The sequence below is a fragment of the Pinus tabuliformis genome, chromosome 3_1 (assembly GCF_031772625.1).
Source record: "Pinus tabuliformis cultivar Carrire ecotype Pingquan chromosome 3_1, CPIR1, whole genome shotgun sequence".
NCBI classification, from domain to species: Eukaryota; Viridiplantae; Streptophyta; class Pinopsida; order Pinales; family Pinaceae; genus Pinus; species Pinus tabuliformis.
Window position 1 is genome coordinate 299,634,660 of NC_142301.1, and position 19,219 is coordinate 299,653,878.

Genomic DNA, 19,219 nt, shown 5'->3' on the forward strand with positions numbered 1-19,219 from the left:
TCTACATTGTTTGAACCTATTTGTGCACTTTGTAGCTGCCCAATATCACCATCTGCAATGATAAAATATATGTTAATATTTTGCAATAAATGCAAAAAAAAACCCCTTTTCTTTATATACATTATATTCACTGCATTATAAGAACTCCTGATAATAAAAGCTTACCATGTTTCCTTAGAAACAAACTAGTTATAAAGAAACTACCACATACATTAGCTCAGATGTTTTATCATGAATATATGCAAAAAAAAATAGCTACAATTTATATGTTATGCAATCTCCAATTTCATGGTTTTTTCAATCTAAATGGTGACAATGAGATTTTGGATGTTGACAGTAGGAACATGCAAAACAAATCCATCTAGAGCTTCAACTAGGAACTTTGTCTTCTATCGTTAGGTATCATCCTCATTCTTTGACCTTGGATTTTTAGTCATATAGCCAAATTCTTGAGATTTTTACTTATGCAACCATAATAATCATTTTGTATTATTTTTCCTCTTATAAGATTGGCCAAAGTTCATAAACAATAATCTTATTATGTCTATGTTGTTAGGCTATCGTAGATTATAAGCATCAATGTTGAAAGGAGATTGAATATGAAAATGAACAGTTCCAAATTTTATGTTTCAAACTCAATCAAGAATAAAATTTCTTTGTTTGTTACTATGTTCATCTACAAAGACATTTATACTTCAAAATAATCTTTGTTATGTTTCCAGAGTTTGATCATATGAATCAGAAGAATTTTGTTTTTATGGATAGTGATATTACTATAGCAAAATTTTTACTCTTTCTTTTGCATATATGTTTTGAAAATTGTCACCTCTAACAATTTTAATATTATTTTATCACATACGGAATGCATAAATCGTTTGTTTCAAATTTTAGTTCTAGTGCCATGCCGGAAATTTCAATTGTCCCACAGTGGTATGGGAGTGGGATGGGGTAGGCCAGTAAGTTGCTTTCATGAGGCAGGTCTGAAATTATTATGCAGTTTCCATGTCATAAAGTGGCTTTCAATGTAAGTCTCTATTCCAATGTATTTCTTAGTACTATATTATAGTGTCTATAAAATACTTATCTAAAATTTGACCATTAACTTTTATTTATAGGTTACAACAATATTTTCCACCTTATTTTCTAGTCTGTTGGGAACGAGATCCCCCAAGGATAGTTTTGGGGCTAAAAGCCCATGTTTTGGGTCAATTGTGTAATAAAGTTGCAAAGTATCCACATTTTGTGGTCGCGGAGCGTGAAAGTGTTAAGTGTCATAAAGGGTTGTCCGCCCTTATTTTGTAAAGTGAAAAGTCGGCTGTAGAGATCCACCCATGGTCTGTGAACCATGGGATTGTAGAAAAAGGAGTTAAGTAAGTAAGATCTAAGTAGTCTTAAGTGTTTAGCGAAGTATGAAGTGAAGAGTCTGGGTAGAGAAGTTTAAGTGTTCGGGTCTTAGCATAGGTAGAGGCTCTGCATCAGAGTGCACAGAGGCCTAGGGTGGAAGTCCGTAGCTGAGTATGTGGACCCCTGCAGCTATGTGTGCAGTATGGATAGAGTCTGTAATAATTTGAAGATATCAATAAAGAGAAGTATTATGCAAATTATGTGTATTTATTTCCTGTTAATGCATCTTGTTATATTGTGTTTTGGGTTTAATTTACAATGTTTATGTGATGCGAAAATATATGTTATTATATTTGTTAATTGAATGCAGGTAAGAATATCAGTTTACACAGCGCTAGCTGTGATTGTTTAGTAAGATAAGTAAACCACTTAAGATAACTATGGAACCTATACAATATGTTGTTATAGCAGCACGAAAGTACCTGGATCGTGGGTTAAGGTTGTGAAAAAGGTCAATCATACTCCTTCACGGAGGTACTGAATGACAGAATAAAGGGCTAGACTGATACAGCCCTGAAGCTAGTGACCTACACAGAAGTAAGAGCAGAGGGTATAAATCGACATCATGACCATCTCAGGGTGCGAAAACTTGGTTCCAGCATCCCCCCATATTGCTTTGGGTGAGACTTCGGTCCGTGCTCCATGGGTTGATGCCGAAAGGGCCAGTAGTGTAGGGATTTGTTTGGCTCACTAATGCTGAACCTGGGTCAGGCCCCACATAGCCAATGAATGGTTTCGTTACCGGGACCGTAATCTGCATAAGATATGTGTGATGTCATATCACTGGAATCCAACTAAGAAAGAGGTCGAAGACTGTTTGGATAGGAAGATCCATGAATTCGTGATGCAAGAGAACAGAAATCCACGGCTGACAAATGAATAGTGGTTGGACAGGTACTTTTATACAGAAATCCATGAGATCTTTTTATGTTCCTTTCCAGTTGAGTTATATGAATGGATCGCAAAGTTAGCGGATAGCCAAGGAAGGTAGAGACTTAACAGTCCTATTGTATGGACCGTGGAGCTGGTACAAAGACTAGAAGCCTCTAAGGATAAGATCGCATGTGCCGTTGATCATTGGCTTGGATGCATCATAGGAGGATTTGTGACTGAATTCGCGATCGATACCTCAATTAGTTATAGTGAGGAGGAGTGATGCCTTTTCAAAGGTCCGCGAGGTAAGTACCTGAAGTCTTTGAATACCTGGATTAATATGTTATTGTGCGAAAAATGGGTTATGCAGCTACCTTGATGTTCGGAGCTACGCGAAGTGGAAAGACTTACAGAAATGAAGGAACAAAGGGTCCTGAGTATAGCCCACTAATTACACCTCCATTGGGTGATGAAGAGGGAGTAGCACAGGCTTCTCTGCAAAGTGCAATTTAGTTAATAAGATAAGGATTCCTGTGACTGCCACCTCCACCCACACTACCTCCAGCTTCACCACCATCACCTGCGACTTCACCGATACCACCACCACCTCCACCATAGTTCAGCATGGCAAATTCAGTGAAGCTGCCTTTGTTTAAAGGCTTGGGAAATGAAGACCCAGAACAATTTTGGTTTGTCATGAAAGTTGTATGGGAAGCTCAAGGTGTCACAAATGATCACATGAAGAAGGCAACATTGGTTAGTGCTTTGCAGGATTGCGCGCTAACATGGTACATGAAGTACCCTAATGATAACCCAAACATTGGATTGGCAGACATCCAGACCGCGCTAAATAAAGAATTCAGTAGCCCTAAATTCAAGGCACAGTCGATTGTGGAGTTCAAGGAAATCGTGATGAAACCAGGTGAGACACGTTGGGAATTGGATCAGAGGTTGAAGTGTAAAATCCATGAAGCTAATATGAACTTAATGGATGGACACGCTACGAGTGGTTCATGGCCTCATGCATGCCTCATCTAAGGCTTGCATTGTCACAACAGAATATTACGACTCAGGCATAGGCCTTGGAGATTGAAATGAGACTGCATGAAACACCAATGCAAGATCTGAATCTGGGGGTTTAGTAGATCCATGCATAGTTGCAAAATCTTTGCATTGAAATGCAAAGTTTGAAGCAAGACAGAATAGTTCGACCGAAGGTGTGTGAAGAGTTATGGTGCCTGAAATGTAAGGGTCAGGGGCATGACAAAGACCATTTCCCAGTCATTACAAACTATATTACAGGAGGAGGACTAATGCCTCTAAGGTTGGAATCCCAATAAGGACCAAGCATGGTGCCTGCATTGTGGTGCGCTATATGTCAGGTAGCAGGAAAACATACGACGGATAACTGTCATTTGCTACAAAAGCTTGTACAAACACCGCAACAACTGTTCTGCAACTTCTGCAAGTCCGTAGGGCATGATGAGCGCAACTGCAAAAGTTATGAGTTGATGATGGTGTTATAGACATTTTTGTGCCTCGTAACATGGAGCATGAAATGTCGATAATTACAGGGATCCTCAGTCCCTAAACATGTTGTTCTTACCCCTAGAAGAACAAGGTCAGCAAACCACAGCACTTCCCATCAGTTCTCCACCTAAAAACACTCAAAAACAGGCTATTTTTGGATCATGTCAGCTGCTCCACTGAGCATCTGCGCTGGAATGCAACTGCTCCTCCTTGTACCTGCGCTGAAAGTCAAATCTAATGAAGGCTACCTGCGCTAGGCGAGATTGGCCAAGTGGCACAGTCATTCTGCAAGGTGTCAATTGCCCAGGAAGCTTCCAAACTGACACTTGGTTCATGGGATTCGCCCTGTGATGAGTAAGAGGTACTTGATCTCCATGTGTAAGCAAGGATCTCCAAGTGGACTCAAGAACTGAAGTTTAACTGAAGAGGGAGAGGACACAAGGCAGCTTTATGTCAGTCTCAAGCTGACTCATCCTTTCTTCTTCTCTCCTATATATAGAGCTCTTCTATGAGGTCTAAGGAGGCTGGAATTTTGTGCAAAGCAAGGAAGTGCTGTTGGTTTACAGTTAGAGCTATTGGGTGATTGCTTTTATAGAGGTGAAGAGGAGACTTCTTGCTGCTGGGGAGGTGCTGCTGGATTGGAGCCATTGATGGTTGTAACCTTCTCAGAACCCTGTTACTTTTATCAATAAAGCTTTGAATGTTCTCCTATATACTTGTATTGCATTGATGTATTGTATTTACTTGTATATTTGATTCACTCTAATCCATGCATCAGTTATGAGTACATGTATCTTGTAGTTTTCTTCTCTCTGTTGCGCAGGATCTGTGTGTAGCTGGACCGGCAAAGGGAGCAAGGAGCTGGGAACAAGAGACAAAGAGAGAGGATAAGGATCGACAAAAGCGAAAGACACCGGTTGGTTAATCTTTTCTTCCTTCTCTCTGTACTTTCATAAAGGAAAACATTAAAGCTTTACTTTCAGTTGTTGCTAAAGACTGTCACCTTTAGAGTAGGGATAGGGTCATCTGAGTCGGATACTTTTCCCCACAACAAACTGGCGACTCCGCTGGGGAGCCTAGTATCTTGTTGGTGTTTGTAGTATCTTTGCTATTCATTTCCTGAACCAAAGAGTACCAAATCGAAAAGCTTTTGACTATATGAAAAGCGAAGTAGAGGGGCTGCTACTCTTGCTCATTTTTGAGCAGATTCATGATTTGAAGAGCTGATCTAAAAAAGACTCTTGTACTCTTTGTGATATCTTTTCATCCTCTTGATCATCCCTTAGCTTGTACTTGACCTATAGCTTTTTATTTCAGCAAAAACAGTGCATTTTTGAGCTTTTTATGACCCAGAAATCCTTGTAAACGCAACTCTCGTGTCTCAGTGCAGGCTGTCCACAGGCAGTCTGCATTCCAGCGCAGGTACTCCCTTCGGGAACTGCGCTGAGAGTCAATTTGATAGACCAGAGCCTGCGCTGATCCAGTTAGGCTATGTCTTCCTGAGGTTTCTCACTGTGTCTGAGCCCTGTTTTCACTGTTATTTTGCTGCTGATTGCTTGTCATTGTACTTGCTGTAAACCAACTTTCCTTGACATTATTCCGCCTCAGTTGTGTGATGAAACTGTGATTGTTCTTTCAGTATTTCTTGCTTCAGTTACAGTTTCCCATTGTGAAAAGCGAACCAGTATAGCTGTGGCCTCTTAGATCCTGAACTGTAAAAGTGTCTTTGTGATCTTAAGAGCTAGTTTTATTACTGTTCATGGCTGTTTGAGTTTGTTTGTTTTTCATTTTATGGTTTGAATCTATACGTTTCCAGTGTCTAAACAAGTTGATCTTAAGGTGTCTTTTGATTTTGGACAAGCTTGTTTATTTTCGCTTGAAATTAGATTCGAAATTATACAACAGTTTCCTTTCTGTCTTACATCAACATTAAGGAAAAAGAAAAGAAATATCTGCATTGTGCATTTTTGCATTTGACTGTGTGCTTGACGATTTAGGAAAATTTGCATTTTAGTGTGTGTTCTATGATCTGTGCGAAAAGTTGTGTCTTTCTTTTCCCTCAGTAGATTAAGGTTTTCAAAGTTGAAAGATTGAAAAGTTTTGCTTCTCATCTTAGATTGCATTTAGGAAGTTGTATATATACATCTCGTGGTGATCCTTAAAGGCAAACTGCTAAGCAAGATCAACATTAAAATAAACCCAATTTACATAACAACGCTTTGTAACATAACGCAAACATCTAGAGGTCTAGGTAGAGACGTGTTCCGGCGTCGTTAAACATAGTGACTGTCGATCTCTACGAAGGTGGGTGATTCCTCCTGAGAGTCGGTGGCACTAATACAGACTTGTGCTCCCGCGTACCGTCGCGTATATTGGGAGACCCCTATAGGCATTTATCCTTTATCCTTAGGAAGCCGTGTCAGCCGCCCTACTGATCGCGATGCAGTGAACACAACATTCACGAAGATCGACCACCCGTACCGTAAAACGTATTCTGTGGTTTCGCGAAAGGTTTGGCACACCCTCTGCCTAGATCTCCAGAGCAGTTTCTTTTGGCCTTTTTCAAACTCTATAACTGAAAAAGTCCAACCGAGCATTTGTCACTTCGGGCTCGTTAAAACATCGAAGGCGACTAGAGTCATCTTTAGCTTTTTCTCGACTCTTAAAACATGAAAAAGCAAGTTTGTGTCTAAAAGCGTCGTTAATAAAATTTATTTTAAGCGGAACATAATCACCTGTTATTCCCACGTTGATCTTTCAGTTGAAAAGTATGGAGCCCACCAACCAAGGAAGCAACCTTGGTGGAAGTCCAAATCCCTTCTCCTCTTGGGGAGATGTTGGTGCGCCTCATATGGCAACATTGTCACTTCCAGGATTGACAATTGGCCTACCTGTATGGCTCTTTTCAACTAATGTAGTCCAGATCGCCACTAATCCTGAGCAGTCGAATCAACAGTCAGAGCAGTCTAGAACTACCCACCAGCCTTCCACTTCTTACAATACTTCCTCTGATCCTTCCTCTTCGCAAGGTGGAGCTGGCAAAAGTCAGCCTCCCAAGGAGAAGAAAGAAAAGAAGAAGAGAGAAAAGAAGCAGAAGGGGCCTATGGCAAAGGCGACTGGGGGCAAGCAAAAGACAGCTGACAAAAACCCACACACTGCACCGACCGGGCCTAAATCGCCATGTGTCATTTGCAAAGGGGCCCACTTCCATCGTGATTGTCCTTGTATTCCCCGGATACTAAGGGACTGGTCCCCCAGGTTGCACAATCCGGTAGCATCAACCTCTGGTAGTCATGTTGATTGCAGTCCGTCAACTAGCGAGAGTGAAGGACGAAGAGGGAGATCAAGATCACCCTGTGTATTGTGTGAAGGCAAGCATGCCATCCACAAATGTCCATTCTTAGGTGAGGCCAAGAGAGTTTTGGAAGATCGTCCGGTTTCACCGTTACGACTTCCTCCTGGATACCAAAAACTCGTGCCTAATCCCTCGATAGTTGAAAATACAGCTGGCCCGCTCAAGTGGTCAGCTGAAGTGTCGGTCATTGAGAATGAACCAACTGAATCCAGACCAGACGAAAGTCTAAAGGTCGATACAGCAGTTGACCCGGTTCTACCTTCAGAAATTTCATCTTCGAATGACACCGTCGCCGAAGAGTCATCTTCATGCGACACCCTCACTGAAGAGAATAAGGATGACACCATCCAGGTTCTTTTCATCAGCACCGACTCTGATGAGCGTCAGGGCAATGCGCCCATTCCTTTATCGCAGGAAGGAACATCATCAGGGTCATATCCGGCCGTATATTCGGTCCCACCACCAAGCAACCTGGTTGTATCCTTTGATTGGAATCAACTAGGCAGACCCCGGTTACCAGCCAGTGTACCATTCAGAATCATTGTCCAGATCTATAGAATGATCATGGCTGGTACTATCATTGATGAAGGGGCGTCTGTGAGTATCCTTTCCTCTGCTGCTTGGAAAGCACTGGGTTCCCCGGCGCTTTTACCTGAGTTAAGAAATCTCTCAGGTTTTGATAAAGGAACCAGTCGACCATTAGGAATCCTCCCCAATGTGCCTGTCACATTGAAAGGGAAGACCGTTAATTTGAACGTGATGGTCATCCAAGGACCCTTGGATTATAACCTACTCCTTGGACGTGACTATATTTATTGCATGGGAGCGATAGTCTCCTCACTCTTTAGAGTAATGTGTTTTCCACACGAAGGAAGGGTGGTCAAGCTCGTAGACCAACTTTCGTTTCCGGGATCTCGCATCGCAAATAGTCAAATACCATTCCTAAATGGTCTGTTCACACAAGATTCGCCTCCGCCCCCAGTCCTCCTTCCCGATGAGTGCGAGTGATTCGGAAAGAAAGACTGGAACCCAGGGGGCATGCACCCTGGTCTGCTTCGGGCAGAAGAAACCCCGGGTATAAGGCAGAATTTCCGCAGAAGAATATGACTAGTCCGTACCCCGTCCGTGGATGGAAGAGGGGTTGTTCTGGAATAGTATTCTTTTGTTAAAATTATGTGTTTGGCAAAAGAGTCATTCACCTTTGTCTAAATAGGTGGGCACTGCCCAAGTAGGAATTCCCTTTATTGTAACAAGTAGTGACCATCTTTGGGGAAAAGCAAGCCTCACCCATCAAAACAAATGTTTTGGAGGATAAGTAGGGGCAGCCTCCAAAGAAGGAGATTCTGTTGTTGTGACAGAGGGTAACCATCTTTGAGTAACCCAATGATAGACATCGCCGAAGAAAGAGATTGATTTGCGGCAGCAAATAGAACCCTCTTCGGATAATAAGAAAGAGACAAGCCTCCCTCAATAATACCAATGTTTTGTCTTTGAGTAGTGTTCTTCTCTTGTCACAAATAGCTGTTCGTTAAAAGTTGGGCCGACGGGAAGACAAGTACCGCGTAAGACCCCTTAAAATAACGAGAAGACTAGTATCGTTAACATTAGATTGGCAAGATGACAAGTAACTGTGAACACCCAAAGAAAAGCAGAAGTAGGGGAGAGGAGGGGCAGCCTCGAAATTCTGTCCTATGCCTGGGGGCATGCAAACTTTTGGAATGTAAGCAAGGGACGACTATTTATTTTTTAAATTTTTAGGTCCTCCCTTTAAACCTGTAGGTCTAACCCTTTAAACTCGTAGGATTAGCCGTTTCCGACCTTGCATGAAGAAAGTCTGTGGGGCAAAGGTAAAAACTTGCCAAAATTGGAGCATAACTTCGTGAGATAAAAGCTCCTTAAAAAATAGCTATCTCACAGGAGGCGTTCTTATTATGACTGGTATATCGAGCAGTTTTAGCACATAGTTCATGCTCGTTAAAAAATAAACGCAAGATCCGAGCAGTTTTAGCACATAGTTCATGCTCGTTAAAAAATAAACGTGAGTTTATGAGCAGACTTCCCTTCAGAGTTCAAGCTCATTCAGAAAAAATGAACCAGTAAATAACCTTTTGAGATCGTAAATTCATCAGCCATAAAAGCCTTGGTCGTGTTTGTGCACCGTCACCTCCACTGTTCATTTGGCCGATCATTCACCTCCATTTGTGTGTTTACCTCTTTTGAGAAACAGCTGCGAAGAGTGATTTCACCTAGCCATCCTTCTGACACTGCCGTGATTGGAAAATTCCAACCTGTACCTGGAATCTGCTGCTATCCCTGTTTATCACTCGTTCCTCAAAAGACGAGTCTTCTTTGAGCTATTTTCACTGACTCGTAAAATATGAAAAGTTTGCCGAGTTTTGGCCTTCCAGCTCGTTAAACGACCGGAAGAGCTATCCCTCCTCTAAATTTTAATCTTTTTGGACCGGAGGGATTATTGCACAAAAAGATCGAGCGCTTGTTTTGTTCGGCTCGTTAAAGCAATCGAAAATTCATCCCTTCTGTATTGTTTTATACTTTTTCGGACTTAAGGGATTAGATGACGAAAAAGGAATTATGGAGTTAACTTTCTGTACCTTTTCAGACTCTCTAAAAATGAAAAGGACCGAGTTTTCTTTGTCGTTAGACTCGTTAAAATGATTAAATAGCGACAAACTTGTCTTTAGACGAGAACGAGTTTCCCTATCGCTAAGCTCGTTAAATCATAGCGATGGGCTTGCCCGAAGGGCAGGTTATAGAACAAGCATATGTTATCCTCCTCAAGCTTGACAAAAATAAAGAGGTACTGGTCAGAAATGACTGGGGAAAAATTGGGAGAACATCAAAGCTTAATGGTAGCAAGTCACTCTTAAACATGACACTTTTCCTCCGTTCCACATCGGGTTGGGTTGTTTCATTCGCCGGTCTCATCACCATGGTCTTCGCCAAACCATCCACATTTGGGGTAATGCTACCGATCCATCGCATCAGTGTCGTTATATGTTCAAGAGGGGTCATTCTGAAAGTGTCAACCGTGTCCCATCCACTGCCATACATTATCCTTCATCCATTCATGATCGCCACCCTGAATCATATATCACAGTTTGTTTTCACCTCCACTAAAATCATTAGCTCCGTTCCGTGTCATTGATGTGGGATTCATTAAGGCCCTCCTTTGACGGATCGCTTCTTGTCGACTTCAGCTCATTATCCAAGAAGTTGATCTAGGAACAACCCCATCAGTACTTTGAAGCTTGCATGCCTCAATGGCAAGTTTCTCACTTCCGGCGACAAGTATACATCAATGACCTTCGACCAGAAGATTTTGCGTGGCGTTCGACGCCAAGTCCTTTATTCACGCCACGTGAATTGTACTGCAGTACCTTGAGGGTCATTATCATTATCGGTGATTCCTCTCGCGCTTGTTAACGGTTTTCATCATTGACTGGTAATCAAGCGATGTCTTTCCATGTTCGACTTCAGCGAAATTCTCACATGGATCGACTTGTACTTAGAGTGAAGATCGAACGAGTTTGAAGACCCCGGATCTAGTTTCATCCATCCGGGCTGCGATACATATTCAGGAAATATAAAAGCATTTGTCATGTACATCATTGCAGCAGATGATCATCCTACTCAAAGGATGATAATTTCAGCAGAAAATTATCAGTCTACCATCAGACGATCGTCTGTTCTATGTACCAAAATGTATTTATAAAGCTGAGCATGGGAATGCCCGCCTCAGCTAGATCATGAAAACAGAATGAAAAATAATGTATTGTATTGTATTGTATTACAGGGCACCTCTCAGCACTTGAATGAACTTCGGACCCTCTGGATAAAGCATTTCACCCGATAAATGGCCTCATACTTTAGGGGGCAACTGTTATAGACATTTTTGTGCCTCGTAACATGGAGCATGAAATGTCGATAATTACAGGGATCCTCAGTCCCTAAACATGTTATTCTTACCCCTAGAAGAACAAGGTCAACAAACCACAGCACTTCCCATCAGTTCTCCACCTAAAAACACTCAAAAACAGGCTATTTTTGGATCATGTCAGCTGCTCCACTGAGCATCTGCGCTGGAATGCAACTTCTCCTCCTTGTACCTGCGCTAAAAGTCAAATCTAATGAAGGCTACCTGCGCTGGGCGAGATTGGCCAAGTGGCACAGTCATTCTGCAAGGTGTCAATTGCCCAGGAAGCTTCCAAACTGACACTTGGTTCATGGGATTCGCCCTGTGATGAGTAAGAGGTACTTGATCTCCATGTGTAAGCAAGGATCTCCAAGTGGACTCAAGAACTGAAGTTTAACTAAAGAGGGAGAGGACACAAGGCAGCTTTATGTCAGTCTCAAGCTGACTCATCCTTTCTTCTTCTCTCCTATATATAGAGCTCTTCTATGAGGTCTAAGGAGGCTGGAATTTTGTGCAAAGCAAGGAAGTGCTGTTGGTTTACAGTTAGATCTATTGGGTGATTGCTTTTATAGAGGTGAAGAGGAGACTTCTTGCTGCTGGGGAGGTGCTGCTGGATTGGAGCCATTGATGGTTGTAACCTTCTCAGAACCCTGTTACTTTTATCAATAAAGCTTTGAATGTTCTCCTATATACTTGTATTGCATTGATGTATTGTATTTACTTGTATATTTGATTCACTCTAATCCATGCATCAGTTATGAGTACATGTATCTTGTAGTTTTCTTCTCTCTGTTGCGCAGTATTTGTGTGTAGCTGGACCGGCAAAGGGAGCAAGGAGCTGGGAACAAGAGACAAAGAGAGAGGATAAGGATCGACAAAAGCGAAAGACACCGGTTGGTTAATCTTTTCTTCCTTCTCTCTGTACTTTCATAAAGGAAAACATTAAAGCTTTACTTTCAGTTGTTGCTAAAGACTGTCACCTTTAGAGTAGGGATAGGGTCATCCGAGTCGGATACTTTTCCCCACAACAGATGGAAAGAAGACCCGCCTATAGGGTTCAAGCAGAAACGCGCCCCCATGACTAGAGTGCAGAGATGGCGCAAACATGATTTCAAGGGAGTGGATGAGGTTGAGGTTGAGGAGGACCTAGCAGAGGTCAAGGATAGCTAATCCGTTACAATTACCAAGGACCAGGAAACTATGCCCATCAATGCACTAACCCAACGCAACCATCGTGCAAATATTATACTCAGTTTGATCATGAGATAGAAGACTGTCCTATGCTGATAGCGAGGATACAAAACAAAGGGGTGCTACCACCTCAGCCAACTCATAACCTGCAGATGATGAGGTCTAAGCCTCGCGAAGAGGATCTGAATGTGAATATAGTTCTCCAAAGTGGAATTGCAATGGGCGATAATAAGGGGAAACAACCTGAAGACAATGCATGGGTTTGCAAAGCTGCTGTGAAGGAGGCTGAATTTGATTTGGAGCACGCACGTGAAACGTTCATGGAAGCAAAGAAGAGCTTTGATGAGGCCTCTATCTCAGGGAGCAAGGATAAGCTTGATGAGGAAATGGACCCTTCTATGCTTATGACCTTTCAAGAGACCTGCATGAAGCTGTTGCACAATAGCAAGGCTATGAAGGGATTACAGGAGCTTATAAATAGATGCACCGAAAACACTCTAGGTGAACCACACGTGGTACAAAATATTGGTAAGCATAAAGGAAGGACAAGATGAGAGATGAGACTAATGCACAGATAGGAGAATATGAAATGGATCGGGTTATTCTGGATATGGTGTTAGACGCGAACGTTTTGCCAAAGCAGACTTAGGAGTGGATGGGAAGACGCATGCTGTAGTGGTCTCTGGTTCAGTTAACGATGGAAAATCAGCAGAAGATCATCCCCATGGGATGACTGCAAGGAGTAACTGTAGATATTGAAGGTGTGAGCGCATTGGATGACTTTGAAGTAATAGAAATTCTAGATGACAACAACCCCTACCCTGCGCTCCTTAGAATTGATTGGGCTACTGATATGAATAGGGTAATCAACCTAAAGAAGCGAAAGATGATATTTTAAAAGAAATCGCTCCATGTAATAGTACCCCTAGATGTTGCTGAAGGATCCAGCTATACTGAACCAATTCATGATTACGAGACCGATGACAATTTGGACTGCATATATAAGATAACAACGTGAGACCAAGATTGGATGAATCCAATAGTGAATGGATGAATTACATGGGATTGTGAGAGTTCTTGCACCTTGGCCTCTAATGAAGAATTAGAGTGCTGGAAGAATCGGCTACATGAAGTAACCGCGCTAAGCTATAACATGATGACTCAGTCGCTGCACTGTGTGTCATCAAAAGTAAGAAATATGCCCACTTTCGATGGCTTGAATAATGTAGATGTATTTTTGGATTCCTTTGAGAAGGAGGTAACCATAGAAGTAGCACTTCCAGGCATTGGACTAGGCACTGCACACTACACCCACAAGATGGTGGGGTATGCACAAGGGTAGCTTTATTGATTGGCACGAGTGTAGGAGGATGATGAAAACATGCGTTCGGAAGCCGAAGGTACAAATAACAGACAAATATGATGGGAAGGATGATCCACGCTCACACTTGGCCAACTGGGCTAAGGCTTATGGAGCAAGGCCCCAACCTTAATGGGTGCACTTGTTCTGTCATACCTTGAATGTCATCCTGATGAACTGGTACTTGGAAACAGAGCTCCGCCATGGTACAGGTGAATGGGATATTCTACATGAAGGATTCATAATGACGTTCAACTTGGAAGACAGGTTTGACTGTATTGACAAAGTGCTACAAGAAGTTAAAGCAACAATCTTTAGGATAGTGCAGCATCCTTTGGATCTGATTCAACCCGATTGGACTACTCAACTGAGCCACACACTAGAATGCTATAATGTGACTACTGGAGAAGAAGACAAGAACCCACAAAAGATTAACATCCCTAAAACGGAGGGTCACTGTGAGGTTGGGGGACTACAGATTGAGAATCCTGATATAACCGCACCACTGAAAACGAATAAGGTAAATATTGGTACAGCGGCTGAGCCCAAATTTGCAAAGATTGGAGATGACTGGGATGACACGACCAGATAAGGTCACTAAATTACTGCATGAATACTAGGATCTGTTCCCTACCAAGTTTACCGAGCTAAAAGGGATAATAGGAGACCTGGGTTTTATGAAGATCACGTTAAAGTTGACGTGAAGCCGATTAAGAAAAGACCTTACTGTCTCAATCCGAAGTATAAGGAGTAGGTCCGCTTAGAGCTGGGCAAGATGATCGCAGCAAGCATCATTGAGCTCGTAGAAGAATCTAATTGGGTGAGCCTAATGGTGGTACAGGAAAATAAGCAGAAGGACGAAATAAGGATATGTGTAGATCTTAGGAAGTTGAATGACGCTTGTGTACATGATCCTTTCCCAACCTCGTTCACCGATGAGATATTGGATAATGTAGGTGGCTAGGAAGCGTACTCCTTCACTGATGGGTTCTCTGGGTACCCTCAGATCAAAATCAAGTGAGAGGATAGAAGCAAGATGACCTGCGCCACTAAGTGGGGATGTTTTTAGTACACTATAATGCCTTTCTGATTGAAAAATGCACCTACGATTTTTTCGCGCATAGTCATTGCTGCGTTCAAGGAATTTATTCATAAGTTTTTGGAGGTGTACTTTGATGACTACACTGTGTTTGGGCTGGTAAAACACCATTTGTCATGTTTGCACCTGATGTTAGATACTTCTCAAAGGTACTAGATTGCACTCAATTTGAAGAAATGCCTATTTTGTGTTCCTTTTGGGACCCTGCTGGGTCATGTGGTTTGTAGACAGGGCTGATGGGAGATCCCACAAAGATCACAGTGATACTTAACTTGGAGTCACCGAGGAGTATGAAACAGCTGTGCGCAGCCTTAGGACATGCTGGGTATTACAGGAAGTTTATCAAGGGCTATGTCCGGATCACCGCGCCCCTGGAGAAGTTGTTAAAAAAGGATGTCATGCTCTGTTGGAATGAGGACTATAAGAAAATCTTGGATGTATTGAAAGATAAAATGGTTACCGCGTCAATTTTAGTCTTCCTAGATTGGAAGAAGGAATTTCATGTACATGTAGACGCGTCATGTATAGCGCTGGGAGCAGTACTGACATAGGATAGCGGAGGAGAATTGGACCATACTATAACATTTGCAAGCAGGAGGTTATCGAAGGATGAGAAGAACTATTCCACCACTGAGCGTGTTGGATAGGTAAATCCCCTCTGCGGACAGAGGCGATCCCACTAGCCTAAAACAGAACTAGCCACAATCAAACCACGCTACCACACAAGTTCCTAGTTGTACATTAAAGGTGAATTAAGAAGACCAACCTGGAATCCAACGCTATATTCGAAGCAGAGTTGGTATTCCCGCTCCCTCGTTCCGGTAGGTCACAATCCTTGCGATCCTTGCAAACGGACACCTGCACATGCAAAGGAAGAAACAAATACAAGCATAAAATCCACCAAGGCACAACTATATTTCAGTCAGAAAGGAAATAAATCAAGCATCGCTATAATAGACAATGAGATTGGAACTATAATAGCAGTCGTTCATTAATGAATAATAGACAGGAAAAGTTACAACCAAGGTTTTGACGTTGGACCTCTCCTCTGGCTGGGCGAGCAACTATATGTGTCTTGCAATGTACCTCCTCTCCGGCAGCATAACCTCTCTATGCTTCACTATCACTCACGACAAGCATAATCACAACTAGCATTCCTCCAAGAATTAAGAACTCCAACTCAAGAACTAGCTTGTCTAATGCATGAGGACAAATATTTATAGATGGAGAAGGGAGAAAGATTCGATGAACCAGGACACCCATTGTGGATTGGCATTATCTCTAAAAAGCCACTGTGGATAGATGTTGAGGATAGATGATGACTCTCGACCTCTATCAGATGGATTTTTCCCTCAAAAGACTTCGTGATCTGAAAGGAAAAAAACAGACGAGCGTGCTTTTAGAAAAAATCATTACCAAACTGGGCTGGCGCGGGTATTGTTCTGTGACAGAGCGCCAATGGTCGCGCCCTCTTTTGAGGATCTCAGTGATTGGCACGGGTAAGATACTTGTGGACCTGCGCCAATGGAAAAAGAGTACTTTTCAGGGAGAATTTGCAGAAGGTGTCTTCAGGGAACATGAAGTACATACTCAGGGGAACATAATGCAAGTGTTTTTGGGTTATGTCACTGCTCACAGGTCCTGGAATGCGTCCTCCAATGTATGGAAACAGGGCGATAGGGACGGTGACCAATGGTGACAAATTATTGTGTAACAGATGCCCCCTAAAGCATGAAGTCCGAGAGGGAGAGAGAGGGGTGAAATGCTTTATAGGAACACACAAGAACACATATAGCTGCCGCCGAGGATCTGCATTGAGAGACACGACTGATAGTTCAATTACATGATGTACGTGGTATGGTCGCAACCATCCATAAGAGAGTACATAAATAATCTAGATCCATAGTATGGACGCAGCCATCTGGTTAGGATCAATGAATTGACTCAGGTATGGTCGCAGCCATCCAGTGAATGAGTCATGTATCAAGAATCTGTTGGCATTATGATGCATGTGTTGTACTTGATGGCAACCCTCTCATAGAAGAATATCTCACTTATGTATAACTGGATGAATCTTCAGAAGAGATATCAGATGTGACTGATGGAGGACAGCTCAAAGGAATCAAATGATAGTTCTAAGTGTGACAAGTTAGCTTTGCCATCAAGTCCAAAGGGGGAGATTGTTGGCATTATGAGATAAGTGTTGTCCTTGATGGCAAACCACATTGATGACAAATCATAGTGCAGAAGGTCAGCAGCAAGGAATTGATGATCAGACTATAAGAAGAAGAGAAAGTTCATACACGCAGGTTCATTAAGCCCAAGTCACGTATACAAGCAGGTTCACTATATACCAAGTCGCGTATACGCAGGTTCGCTATATACCAAGTCGCGTGTACACGCAGGTTGGCTTCAGTAAAAGCGCGTGTATGTGGAAAACTTATCTTTGGTCCACGGCGGTTATTCCTTGGAAGTTGTGCCTATGGTTTTGGATCTTGGTGTCTCGACGGACGTGTTGATCCCTAGTTTTGAAGATGATGGTATTGGATTTCTATGGTTTTGGCCCTTGGTATTGAACAAGGCCTAAGGCTATATAAGGAGAAGGAAATCATTAGGCAAGTGCATCTGAAATTTCTTGAATATCTGATGAAGTATTAGATCCAGTATGCAGGTTATGGGTTGATGATGCATTGCTTGATCTGAGCTAAGGAGAGATCTCACCGGTTGATGGAGAACAAGATCTAAGGAGAGATCGAGATCAAATGGTTTGAAATGAACTATCTTTATATGGTTGATTATGCTTATTCTAGATCTGCATACTGACGCAAATAATGTTCTATAAGGGTTATAGTATGATTGATGTCTGGTACAGCCGCAAAGTTATAAGGAAATATTTTTAGATCTGTACGCGGGTTGGCCTTAGAAAAAGTGCGTATACACGCAGGTTGGGTTCATCCAAGTAGCGTGTACATTGTAAAGTTTGATATTTAAAGTTTCAGTTGGGTTTGAATGATTTTGCAGAGATCTGTGTCAGCTCTGTGTTCTGGTGACTGTGTTATTGACAGGGTTTCAGTGTTTCAGTGATTCAGAAATTGATGATGTTAGTAGTGATTGTTTTGAGCTTCAATGATAGTTATGGGTCCAGTATGAAAATTTGATGAAACGTGGCCTTTCAGATTATGGGTTGTGCTTCAGTGTATCCAGTATGAAAATTGATGAAACGTGGTACCTGGAGGAGAGAAGATTGTAGGCCAGCACCTACGTACTAGTATCTAAGCTAGTACAAAAGCTAAGGGAGATTCTTGAAGCATTGTAGCAGGTAGCAGCCTGCGTACTAGTAAATGGATCAGCTAGTACAAGAGAAAAGGGGGTTGTAGCTCCCGTACTGGTAAAGGACTGCACCAGTACATTGTAAAAGAAATTTCTTATTAAAGAAAAGATAGAGACGACTTGCAGCAGGTGGTTTTCACCCACATTGGGTTTCCACCTTATATCATGGTGTTCATGTGTGTGGCTTTTGTGTGATGATCTGTTCTGTTATACGGCATCTGATTACTCTTAATATGGTGAATAATGTCCTGATGCACTTAACTAAAGATAAACTAACTGAATTATAAGTTTTCTGGTTATACGCTGTTTTCTTTAGACACAGTAGCGTGTACACGCTAGTTCACTTAACTGAAGTAGCGTATATGTTTCTGAGCATTGAAAAAGTTTTATTGATCTGATAATACTGATTCACCCCCCCCCCCCCCTCTCAGTATTATTTCCAACAGAATCACGCCTGGATTACAACAGACACAATCCAGGGTCTCGCGCTCCATTTCGACCCGAACAAAAGTACAAGTTCAAGCATGCGAATATATGAGCTGAAGTCGAGCATGCATGAACATCGCCTGATTACCAGTCAATAGTGGAAACTATTAACAGACGCGAGAGGTACCACCAATAATGACAATGGTCCTCAAGGTACTATAGGTACAATCTACGGCGTGCGAATTAATGAGCTGGCGTCGAACACCCGTAGAATCATTCGATCGAAGGCCAATGATGAAAACCTCACGTCGAACACGAAGAACCTGCCATTGAGGCATGCAGGCTCCAAGGCACCGGAGGGGAGTCTCTAGATCAGCTTCCTGGATAATGAGCTGAAGTCGACAGGAAGTGACCTTGATCGAAGGTGGGCCATAATGTTTCCCACATCATCGACACGAGACAAAGAGATAATGTTGTGAATCAAGATCATGTGAACTATCAGATGGAGGTTGTTTTTTTTCAGAGGTCAACTTCTCTTGAACATATCGGTGGCACGATAGTGGAATTGGCAGTATTTGACATCGATGGATCAAAGGTCATGATGACGAGACAATGAGTAGATGAGAGGTCAAATAGGGTACCCAAGTCCATGGAAGCAAGTGAAAAATATGAGATGAGATATCCCCACCCTGGACACGAAAGTAGAGAAGTGCCATG